General features: G+C 45.1%; 1 long non-coding RNA gene across 1 annotated transcript; it reads left to right on the top strand.

Moving 5' to 3' along the window:
• The first annotated feature begins 1,170 nt into the window (after positions 1-1,170).
• On the top strand, positions 1,171-1,816 carry LOC144993974 (uncharacterized). The gene is made up of 2 exons (XR_013657311.1): positions 1,171-1,453; positions 1,604-1,816. It is a non-coding gene; the product is annotated as an uncharacterized LOC144993974 (long non-coding RNA).
• The last annotated feature ends 11,073 nt before the right edge of the window (positions 1,817-12,889 follow it).

Raw genomic sequence — 12,889 nt, 5'->3', positions numbered from 1 at the left:
TGACTGCCATCTCTCTCTTTTTCAGAAGCACAGCAGCCACAGCAACATGACCAAGTAGACTCGAGTTCTTTTTTTGATATACTGCAGAAAACATGTTGAAACACGTTTGACGTGACCACATCCATTTTTTATATGTCACACAGGAACCCACACCCACCCCCCACCCACACACACAAAAACCGCCCCAGCAGCAGCAGCGGGTTCCACCAAACACCCTGCGGAGGCAAACCAGAAGATGGGCAGCAGGGCATTACCTCAGCAACCAGAGGACATGCAGGGCGAAGAGGCACACATCCCACACACACCGATCAGCGCTGATTGCACCTGAAGGGAGGGGCAGGCAGCGGTGCGCTCCGTTCCAACTCGCCTTTTCCTGTCACACACAGATTCACTATGTGACCAGGGATTATGACGATCACTGCAGTAAAAACAAAAAGACACCACGAATGCAGCAACAGACAGAGGGAGAATGTAGAGGCAGCAAGGCCGGCCACAATGCCTGCACTGACAGAGAAGCTGGAACCCAGAACAGGAGGCAGTCTCAGTCAGGAACTGAGGGAGAGCCAACTCAGTCCTATTCTATAACTGCTAGGTGCTCATCAGCAGCACCAGGATGAGTGACAACACCTGAACCTTAATTAGCTTATCCTGCCACACACACATTCAACCATTAAAACATCTGAGCAAGTTTCCTGAAAATGATACACACTGATATACACTTTGTCAACTCCCTTTATTATGTTGGGTGGTTTGTTTGAGCTAATTATGTTTATGTATTTTAACATGTTTTCCTGACTTCTGACTTACCTTTTTCAGTTTCACTTCCTGGGTCAAAGGACTCAAACTCTGGGTTTGGTAGGCTTTTGTAGTGCCTGACCAAAATTCAACCATTAAGCTTAACTGGAACCACCTGGCCCAGGGGAGGGGTCATGTCTTATAAAAGAGCTTGTGAATTTTGGTTTGTTGATGTTCAGAAAGAGGAGTTTGTGTTTCAGAGCTTGTGTTGAAGTCTGGTGTAAAAATTAAATCACAAGCATTTCTTTTTATTCACAAAAACCTCTGGAGTGGTTTTTTGGAGTGGACCTGTTTGTCTCACTCTGGACCAGAGTTTGACATTTGGTGTCAGAAGTGGGATAATGACCCAGAAAACAACCAAACTTCTGACTTAACCAGAGCCTGCTGTACCTGATGTGGAAGGTAAAGACTGGGCAACTGACGATGGGGATGAGGGTCCTTCCTTCCAGCCACCACGGCCCGTGTCCTCAGAGCAGGAGATGGTTACACTGCTGCAGGAGTTCATCTGTGCCCAGAGGAGAAGAGATGCTGCTTGTGTAACCGGCAGGTCCACCTGTGACAGGTGCATGCCTGCTTGATTAGGGATTTGGTTCAGCTGTGTCTGTCCCTGTATAAGGAACAGGGAGTGAGTGGATAGACAGTGGCTGCCTGCATGGTGGTATGTATGGTTGAAGCTCCTCTTCTTAGAAAATGTAGATCACATTTTACTCATTTACATTCTTCATTTGTTTAGTTCCCTCCTTTCAGTGCGTAGTGGAAGTGTTGTTGGCATGTTGGTCTCACTGTGTGGGTTTTTTTTTGTTTTCAGCACGGAGTGGAGTGAGGTGCGCTGTCTCGTACTGGCTTAGTCCACGGCCCCTCTCTTCCCCCTCCCCTTCAGCAGTCAAACAAAACAGGGCGTCATCTCGGCCTCCCTGTTTTTCTGCATTCCCTTTTATCGTTTTATCTGTGTATAGATAGTCAAAGTATAATTGCAACTATAGAAATTTTAAATTAATTAAATTAAAATTTTATAAGCTTTTATTGTCTCAGCCATTTTTTATTTTTTATTTTTTGGTGGCTCTACTCTGCGCTGGCGGTACCTTAGTCACACTCGGGGAGCTCCAGGGTTTGCGGACAGCAATGGAGGCTGGCAAGAGGTTGCCATCTTTGGCCAATGTGGAGGTTGCTACCTCTCCTACAGGACTCTCCTTGGGTGGTCCTTCACCACTGCAGCAGCCAGCACTGCCGTCTCAGCCATCGGTTCCAGCCCACGAAAGGACCCAAAGTTGCTACCGTTCTAGTCTGGTTAGGACATTGAAAATTACTTACTATGTTTCGAATGTGTAGGGTTAGGGTTGGGCTTGGCCTGAGATTGAGTGGGTTTACAGATTGGTTCCTTTACTGACTGGGAAGACATTGGAGGCCTCTTCTGCCATAGAAGAGGACCTTTCTGACTCATTCAGATCTGAAGCAAGCCCTCTTGGCCAAATTTGACATTTCTGATGAGGCCTATCGCCAGTGTTTCAGGAACACAGCTGTACCTCAGGGAGAGACGCCCACCGAGACCTACCAGTGCCTAAAGGGTCTTTATCGACGTTGAATTTAAGTCAGACCAGTGTAGTGTGGAGGAAATCAGGGAGGTCATTGTACTTGAGCAGCTGTTGAGGAACCCACCACCGGCTTGGAGGCTGCAAAACCTAATGGAAAACATGTCTGCTTTATTAGAGAGTGGGAGTTCTGTGTCACTGGTTAGGAAGTGTTGTCTGTCAAATGGTGTGTTTGATTAAAAAGACAAAACCAACATTTGGTGTGTTCATGGGGGTCAGGGATCGTATCCTACAGCAGAGGTTGTTGATGCTGTTGATGGGCATGCATTTTTGTTACAGGTGGGGATTATGGACAAAGCGTCTGTAGACTATATTTTGGGAAGAAATTTGCTGATTCTCCATGATCTGATCACACAAATGAAACCTGAAACATGTGCAGTGGTTACAGGGTCTCAAACAAAAGCTGGCTTGGAGCCCCTGCCAGAACTTCAGTGATCTGTGTGAGAATGGTTCCAAAGGCCACGGAAAATCCCAACGCCAACAAAACATTGTCAAAGTTACAGGCACTGATGCTGATGTAACACTTTATCCCAAGCCTGTGAGTGTCGACTGAGATATTCCAAATGATTTAAGTTTCTTGCAAATGTCCGATCATTTTCTGTCTTGGTTGTATAAGCAGGTGGAGAATGGGGAGGGAAAACAAGGATCTGGAACGAGGTTTTTGGTTGAAAATGACATTTTGCATGCTCCAGGGGAGACAGAAAAAATGGTTAGACGTTCCACTTAGTTGTAGGCCTCTTGTGTTACATCTAGCACACACAAAACCATGGGCAGGACATCTGGGACAGCAGAAAACATACATGAGGTTTGGTTTGATCGGCATCCCCTTTCGGCGCATAGCCATGGATGTGGTTGGGCCATTGGAGAAGAGTAGACTGGTTATAAACACATTCTAGTACTCTGTGACTAATCTAGCCACAGGGGTTGAATCTAGCCACAGGGGTTGCAAGCCAGTAACTTCTGTGCCGGTCCCAAGCCCGGATAAATAGAGAGGGTTGCGTCAGGAAGGGCATCCGGCGTAAAAAATTGCCAAAATAACCATGCGAATCATCCACAACACTTTAGACATACCGGATCGGTCGAGGCCCGGGTTAACAACGACCGCCACCGATGCTGTTAACCTACAGGGTGTCGGTGGAAATTTGACTACTGTTGGTGGAAGAAAGAGGGGAGGCAGAAGGGTCCGTGGCCAGAGAGAGAAGGGAAAAGGCAGGAACATAGGTTTGAGAATAGGGACTCTTAACGTTGGCACAATGACAGGGAAAGGCAGAGAGCTGGCAGACATGATGGAGAGAAGGAAGGTAGATGTACTGCGTGTGCAGGAGACAAGGTGGAAGGGCAGCAAGGCACGTAGTATTGGAGGAGGATACAAACTGTTCTATCATGGTGTTGATAGGAAGAGAAACGGGGTAGGAGTGATTCTGAAGGGGGAGTTTGTAAACAGTGTTCTAGAGGTGAAAAGAGTCTCAGACAGGTTGATGAGCCTAAAGTTAGAAATTGAAGGGGTGATGGTGAATGTAGTCAGTGGGTATGCGCCACAGGTTGGCTGTGAGTTAGAAGTGAAGGAGAGATTCTGGAGTGAGTTGGATGAGGTCATAGAGAGTTTTCCCAGAGGAGAGAGAGTTGTTATTGGAGCAGACTTTAATGGGCATGTTGGTGAGGGCAACAGAGGTGATGAGGAGGTGATGGGCAGGTTTGGTGTGAAGGAAAGGAATCTGGAGGGACAGATGGTGGTGGACTTTGCAAAGAGGATGGAAATGGCTGTAGTCAACACTTACTTCCAGAAGAGAGAGGAACATAGAGTGACATACAGAAGTGGAGGTAGGAGTACTCAGGTGGACTACATCCTATGTAGACGAGGTCATTTGAGAGAGGTTAATGACTGCAAAGTGGTGGTAGGAGAGAGTGTAGCCAGACAGCACCGCATGGTGGTGTGTAAGATGACTCTGGAGGTCAGGAAGAAGAAGAGAGGGAAAACAGAAAAGAAGACCAAGTGGTGGAAGCTACAGAATGAAGAAACTTGTGAGGAATTTAGGCAGAAGTTGAGGCAGGTCCTGGGTGGTCAGGATGAGCTTCCAGAGGACTGGGAAACTACAGCAGAGATTATCAGGGAAACAGGTAGGAAGGTGCTAGGTGTGCCATCTGGAAAGAGGAAAGACGGTAAAGAGACTTGGTGGTGGAATGAGGAAGTACAGGAATGCGTCCAGAGGAAGAGGTTGGCTAAAAAGAAGTGGGATGTAGAAAGGACTGAGGAAGGTAGACAGGAGTACAAGGAAGCGCAGCGTAGAGTGAAGAGAGAGGTGGCAAAGGCCAAACAGAAAGCTTACGATGAGCTATATGACAGGTTAGACACAAAGGAAGGAGAGAAGGACTTGTACAGGCTAGCCAGACAGAGAGACAGAGATGGGAAGGACGTGCAACAGATAAGGGTGATTAAGGACAGAGATGGAAAGGTGCTAACAACCCAGGAGAGTGTACAGAAAAGATGGAAGGAGTATTTTGAGGAGCTGATGAACGAGGAAAATGACAGGGAAAGAAGGGAGGAAGATGTGGTTGTTGTGGAGCAGGAAGTAGCAGAGATTGGAAAGGATGAGGTTAGGAAGGCTCTGAAAAGGATGAAGAGCGGAAAGGCCGTTGGTCCTGATGACGTACCTGTGGAGGTATGGAAGTGCTTAGGAGAGACAGCAGTGGAATTTCTAACAAGGTTGTTCAATAGGATTTTAGAGAGTGAGAAGATGCCTGAGGAATGGAGGAGAAGCGTTCTGGTCCCGATCTTTAAGAACAAGGGTGACACGCAGAACTGCAGCAACTATAGAGGAATAAAGTTGATGAGCCACACAATGAAGCTGTGGGAAAGAGTAGTGGAAGCCAGGCTTAGGAAGAAGGTGGAGATTTGTGAGCAGCAGTATGGTTTCATGCCCCGTAAGAGCACCACTGATGCCATTTTTGCTTTGAGAATGTTGATGGAAAAGTACAGAGAAGGTCAGAAGGAGCTGCATTGTGTGTTCGTAGATTTAGAGAATGCGTATGACAGGGTGCCGAGGGAGGAGCTGTGGTACTGTATGAGGTCGTCTGGAGTGGCAGAGAAGTATGTCAGAGTAGTTCAGGACTTTTTTGTTTGCTATGCTGATGGACAGGCTGACAGACGAGGTAAGACAGGAATCTCCCTGGACAATGATGTTTGCGGATGACATTGTAATTTGCAGTGAGAGTAGAGAGCAGGTGGAGGAACAGCTAGAGAGGTGGAGGTTTGCTCTGGAAAGAAGAGGTATGAAGGTCAGTCGTAGTAAGACAGAATACATGTGTCTGAACGAGAGGGATCAAGGTAGAAGCGTTAGGTTACAGGGGACTGAGGTGAAGAAGGTGCAGGAGTTTAAGTACTTGGGGTCAACAGTTCAGTGTGATGGGGATTGTGGAAAAGAGGTGAAGAGGCGAGTGCAGGCAGGTTGGAGCGGGTGGAGGAAAGTGTCAGGAGTGTTGTGTGACAGAAGAGTGCCAGCAAGACTCAAAGGAAAGGTGTACAAGACAGTGGTGAGACCAGCTCTGCTCTATGGGTTAGAGACGGTAGCAGTGAGACAGAGACAAGAGGCTGAGATGGAGGTAGCGGAGATGAAGATGTTGAGGTTCTCCTTAGGAGTGACCAGGTTAGACAGGATAAGGAACGAGTACATCAGAGGGACAGCTCATGTTGCCTGTGTCAGCGACAAAGTCAGAGAAGCCAGACTGAGATGGTTTGGACATGTTCAGAGGAGGGATAGTGGATATATTGGTAGAAGGATGTTGGAGATGGAGCTGCCTGGCAGGAGGGCAAGAGGACGGCCAAAGAGGAGATATATGGATGTCTTAACAGAGGACATGAAGTTGGCTAATGTTAGGGTAGAAGATGTCCATGATAGAGTGAGGTGGAAAAGGATGATTCGCTGTGGCGACCCCTGATGGGAAAAGCCGAAAGAGAAAGAAGAAGAAGTACTCTGTGACTACGCCACTCGTTTTCCAGAAGCTTTTCCGCTACGAAGCATAAAGACACCAAAAATCAGTGCCCTTGTCCAGCTTTTCTCTCGAGTTGGGGTGCCAGATGATATCATCATGGACCAGGCTACCAACTTTACCTCTGACACCATGAAACAACTCCAGAAGGAACTTGGCATCAAAGGCATATGGACAACTCCCTACCATCCACAGACTGCTTGGTTGAGAGATTCAACCAAACCCTCAAAAAAAATGCTGCACAAGTTTGTGGCTGATACAGGCCGTGATTGGGACAAGTGGCTGCCTTTTGTCTTATTTGCCTACAGAGAGGTGCCTAAAGCATCAACTGGCTTCTCCCCATTTGAGCTGCTTTATGGTTGGCCTGTCCAAGGGCCACTGGATCTTCTGAGGAAAGAGTGGGAGGCTACCAAAAAACCAGTACCAGAAGGTATCTTGTCTTATGTCCTCCAGATGCATGAACGCCTTGAGAGGGACCATGATAAGGCCTAAGTCAATCTGGGGCGGGCTCAGCAAGACCAGAAAGTACTGGTGTGACAAACAGGCTCGATGCAGCAGTATTACTTTTTTGATGGACGTACAATCTTCATAAGCCGTCACTAAAATCTCAGACTCCGTCTCACTGGAGTATGGCGCTCTCTTTTTCTCTCCATGCGTTTCCATGGCGACTCCGGAAATCAGCGATCCATTGAGAATGTCTTTATGTACTTTCCGTGCACGCGCATTAACCCAGGGTTACCAAGTTGAGCGTAATTACGCTAACTCATATCCGGCCTTTTGTAACTGACATACCCAGAGTAAGCAAGTTCAGGCGGATTTCAGCCAGAGTTCAGGGTTAAAGTCAGGGTAGTTTGAACATGCTTTCTGGAATACCCCCCTGAGCAGGACACTTGTTGGCCAAAAAAAGCTGATATCAATAAATGTACTCTCTGTTTTACTAAAAGTATGTTTCATACATAGCCAAAAGAAACGAGGTAAGACTCAATGTAAGTTGTTTTTCTATGGTAATTTTAACTTCTTCCAAAATAATTGTATTTGGTGACACTCCCATATACAATATTTAATGTGGCTTTAAATCCACATTTTACACTAACATCTGGTATGTTCTTATATTTATTTAGTTGCACTGGTGTAGTATATGTAAGGGTTAATGGCCGGCAAAGTATGCATTTTCACTTTTTAACGCACGCCGTAGAAGCCTGAATCGTCTGACGCGAAGCAGAGGACGGTTGCTTCCGCAAAGTTCGCACTCATTAAGTTTCTTAGCTGAAGATACTTAAAGTAGTGTTTTTTTATCCAGGTTGTACATAGATTTTAGTTCCTCAAAAGACATTAAGGTATCTGACTGTGATGGGTACAAATTTCTCTTCTTCCTGGTAAAAACAGCTGGTTACCCCAGATTGGACTAAATTGCGACAAATGATCTACTTCTTTTGAATAATTTTTAACCTCGTACCAGACCTGTATCACGTGTTTCAAGAAAGGATTTTTGAATTGTATTTGTAACTTTCTTATTTTGTCAGAGTATAAGAATGAACGTAAAGGTATTTTTAAGTTCAAAATCTTTTTATTTGACTTTTCCAGGACATAAAGACATACATAGTGCAAAGTCACAGTAGTAAATACATCGCAAATTTGCAGCCCAATAATAGAGTCGAAAATTTGGAAGGGCAAGCCCACCGGTGGACTTGGTTTTCTGCAGGTGAACTTTACTAAGACGCGGACGTTTTCCCTGCCAGATATAGGCGGAGAGGATTGAGTCGAGCTGGTTAAAAAAGGAACCAGGAATAAAAACTGGCAAGGACTGAAGTAAGTATAAACATTTGGGCAAGATATTCATCTTTATAGAATTGATCCGGCCCACCAGTGACATAGACAAAGGTGACCACTTTGCCAATGTTTGTTTTGTTTGGTTCAGTAAGGTCATGAGGTTTCCTCTGAAAAGATCTTTATGTTTCTTTGTGATCGATATTCCCAAATATGAGAATTTATGTTTTTCTACTCTAAAAGGCAGGCTTGAGTAGTCCACGGACGCTTCCCTATTGATGGGGAGAAAAGAGCTCACTTTTGCCGAGATTCAGTTTGTAACCAGACAGTTTCCCAAACTGACTGAGCACCGACAGGGCCGAAGTCAGTCAGGTCCCTGGGTTTGAAATAAAAAGCAGAAGATCATCAGAATATAATGATACTTTGTGTTATGTACCATTCCTCTAAATACCACTTATATCCCCACAGGCTCGGAGGGCTGCAGCAAGCGGTTCAATAGCCAAGTCAAAGAGCAGAGGGCTCAGAGGGCACCCTTGGCGAGTTCCTCTGTGTAAATTGAAGGGTTTTGACAATTGGGAGTTTGTGCGGATTGAGGCAGTGGGGCATAAGTATAACAATTGAATCCATGCTGAGAAATTGGACCAAAGCCAAATCTGTCAAGTGCTGCAAAAAGGAAGTTAAATTCTATTCTGTCAAAGACTTTTTCGGCATCGAGAGATACAACGCACTCAGGGACCCCCCCCAGGAGAGGTGTAGATTATATCAAGTAGCCGGCGTATATTAAAGTATGGATGCCTGTGTTTAATGAAACCTGTTTGATCCTTTGAGATGAATATAGGGAGGATATTCTCCATCCTACGAGCCAGCACTTTAGCCAAGATCTTTGTGTCTGTGTTTAAGAGTGAGATTGGTCTGTATGAGGTACAGTCAGCTGGGTCTTTGCCTTTTCTAGCATTAAGGGTGATGCAGGCCTCGGTAAACGATTTGGGAAGAGACCCTGATCTGAAAGAGTCGGACAGCACGAGACACAACTGTGGGGAAAGTAAGGATGAGAACTTTGCAAAAAATTCGGTTGGAAACCCATCAGGGCCTGGAGATTTGCCAGACTGCATAGAAGAAATAGCTGATGTGATTTCGGAGTTAGATATGGGCTCGTCTAGTGCCTTTCTAAGATCTGGGGGCAGCGTTGGAAGGTCGAGTGCGTTTAGAAAGTTAGCAGAAGTGTCATGCTCATCCTGGGCCTCAGAGGTATAAAGTTGTGAGTAAACGTCCGTGAATGCGGTGTTTATTTGTAGATGGTCTAATGTTAGGCGACCGCAAGGCAGGCGAATCTCAGGAATGCTCTGTCTTGCTCTGGTCCCGCGGAGTTGGTTGGCTAGCAGCTTGCTTGGTTTGTCCCCATGGATATAGAACTGAGCCTTGTCTTTTAAAAGCATGCATTCAACTGAATGAGTTAGAAGTAAGTTCAGTATAGTTTGAAGTTCCATTCGTTCGCTGAACAGATTGGGATCTTTGGTTTGTGCATACTGTTCATCTATGTCTTTGATTCTACAGCTTATATCCGTGCGTTCTTTTAGAGATTTTCGTTTCAGATTAGCAGTATAGGAGATGAGCTGGCCCCAAAGGTAAGCCTTAAGGGCATCCCAGATAATGAGCTTGGACATCTCAGGGGAGGTATTGGTGGCAAGAAAAAACTTGATTTCTTTCTCCATGAGCTGCACAAATTTCTCATCTGACAGTAGGGTTGAGTTGAACCGCCAGCATCGGTTGCCTTGTGGAATGTCAGGCAGGGACAAACTCAGAACAATGGGGGCGTGGTCTGAGATGATTATGCTCTGGTAAGAGCAGGAAATGTACCAGTGGTATTAGCTGGTGATCAATAAAAAAATAATCAATCCTGGTATATGTATGGTGGACTTGCGAGAAGAACGAGTTGTCGCGATCTTTAGGGTGGAGAGTACGCCAAACGTCACAAACTCCGTAGGATGACAGAAAGGCTTTGATGAGAGCAGCTGGTCTACTTACTGTTTTGGTTTTTTTAGAGGAGCGGTCCAGGACTGGCAGTTAAAGTCTCCTCCAATAATAGGAGCAAATATGTTTAAGTCAGGCAGCAGTGAAAACAGTGGTTTAAAAAAGTCAGTATCATCAGAGTTAGGAGCATAGACATTCACAAATACAACCTGTTTGTTAAACAGTTTTCCTGTGACTATAACATATCTGCCAAATTTGTCAGAGATTACGCTATGAGATTCAAATGAGATATTGGGGCCGATGAGAATTGAAACTCCCCTTGCCTTTGCTTGGAAGGAGGAGTGGAAATGTTGTCCCTTCCAGCCTGTTAGGAGACGTTCGGTGTCTGAACTACGTATGTGTGTTTCTTGCAGGAAGGCAATGTCTGTTTTAAGTTGTTTAAGATGAGAAAAAACCTTTCTCTGCTTAATGGGGTGGTTTAAACCTTTAACATTCCAGCTTACAAAATTTATGAAACTCACCATGTGAGTCTGCAATAAAAATTATGGTGTGGACAGTTGGATGCATGTAACGGTGGGAAAAGGGCCGGGCTGCCCAAAGAACAAAGGTGGTGGGCAACATGTGGCAGAAACAATGATTTGGTGTTTTTGGCAGTGACAGAAACCCCCACCCACCCACCATAACCCCCCAAACCAGAAAGCTGCTAAAAAATACAGCAGCAAGCTCTTCAAAACCAACTTTTAATATTAATTATTCTTCCTTTCTAACAACCTATCCGAGCTCCGAGAGACAATGTAATTAAATATGTAAACAAAGGATAAGAATAAAGAACTAAAAAGAGAAAAACAGGTCCTCAAACAAACTTTGAGCTTTAAAAAAAAGTGTGTCCACACACAACATTGTTCAGACTGTGCATACAAAAATATACCTTATTTACCTCGGGATGAGACAGATAGAATGGAGGCAGTCACTGGGGTTACCTAGTCAGCTCAGCTGACTGGAGACCATGTTAGGAGGCTCCAGATGATCGGGGAAGGCTGCTGAGGTATTTGTTTGCCTCATCCACAGAACCGATCCATTTTCTGTCTCCATTCGGCAAAGTGATACGGAGCCTGGCAGGTTAAAGCAGAGCGGGTTTGAGTCTTCGATTATAAAGCTCAGTCATCACCATCCTGTATTCTGCCCACTGAGCGGCGACTTCGGGGCTGTAGTCCTCCACGACGCGGATGGGTTTCCCCCGGAATTCCAGCTTCCCCCGCCGGCGTTTTTATTTTTTTTAATAGGAGGAAAAAAGGGCAGGTGCTCAATCACTCCTAGGGCCCTTTGTGTGCACGTGCCTGGTGAAAAATTAACATTATAATACACTTAAAAGCTAAAATTAATTGATTTTGCACGGTTTATAGGCCCTTTAAGAACTAAATCCCCCATCTTTAATGCTTTCAAATCAGCTGAAATAATGCCCCACATACTTGAAAAATAAATTTAAGGGCCCTAATTTTCAACATTTTCCTGGGGAGGACCCTCAGACCCCCCCTTCTGTTAGTGCCTAGGGCCTTTGGGACTCGGGTGGTAGCCTCCAACTTTCTCTTCAGTAGACTTCTACTCTGAAAACCTTTGAGGCTGTTGTTTGTGGTCTGCAGTTCATTTCAATGGGATTTGTTTGTTGGTTTGTTTTAACTACTTCTAAAAACCTCCATTGCTTTGGCATAGTGCACTGTCTGTCTGCTCTTCCAACAGACTGAGAGCACAGCAAAAAACCAGATAGTGATGGTCAGCTGAAGCTAAGCAGACGCTCTGCCACCAGACTGAATCTCCCTTGTGCCACAGCCGAAACAAAGGGTTCTTTGTTCGCCTGTGTGTGTTGGTGTGTGTATGTGTGACTTCATCCATGCGTGTGTGTGTGTGTGGGGGGGTTATGTTGGTGTGTGTGTGTGTGACATAACTCTTACCTTATTAGGATCTTTTTATCATAACCACAGACCCCGGAGGGCCTGTAAACCTTGTTTGGACATTTTATCTGTCTTGCAATGACCAACATAGGCACCTGGTTAGGTTTAAGTATTATTGATTTCTATGTTAAGGTTATAACAATATGAATTAGTTGATTAGGTTGTACAAAAATGTATGCAAGCCAGTACAGAGTTCTAATAAACATAGCAGGACAAACGTGTGTGCATGTGTGTGTGCGTATTGGGACGTGTCAAAGGCATGCAGGGGGCCAGGAGAAGGGGCTCAGAGTCCTGGTTTGAGGGGTTCTCACTCTTTCATGTTGAGATCGTTGTTGGGCGAGCCCTGACATGCAGTTGCTACAGACTCTGGAATATCAGTTGTTGAGAGTTTCTCAGATGCACAGTTTGATGGTGATGCATGTAAACTGATGTCCAAAGCAACATCTTCATATTTTCCAACTATGCAACATTTTCTATGCACTGTATCAGCAAAGCTGATTAGTTAGTCATCGGTTCAAACCTCATGTCTTGGACCAGACACTAAACCCCACATTTCAGCGCTATAAAGTCTGAGAAGGTGCCAAGTAATGCAAAATAACTACAACTGTGGTTGTAGGCTGGCAATACACTGTCACCTACAGGGTTGTGGAGGAACTGGTTCAGGCCTACGATGTTGTGCAACTTACTTTGAGGACAAAAAAAATAAATAGTAGTTTTGAGTAAGAAATTAAGCAACATATCAATAGTTCAGTTCAGTCTTCTTTTAGACAAGCTACTGGCCTACAACACTGGAAGCAACAGATGGAACAGAATTGATTTATTTTAAGAAAT

Source organism: Oryzias latipes, chromosome 7, assembly GCF_053564925.1.
Source record: "Oryzias latipes strain Hd-rR chromosome 7, Olatipes_Hd-rR_3.1".
In the NCBI taxonomy this organism is placed as follows: Eukaryota; Metazoa; Chordata; class Actinopteri; order Beloniformes; family Adrianichthyidae; genus Oryzias; species Oryzias latipes.
This window is presented reverse-complemented; position numbering and strand designations above follow the sequence as displayed.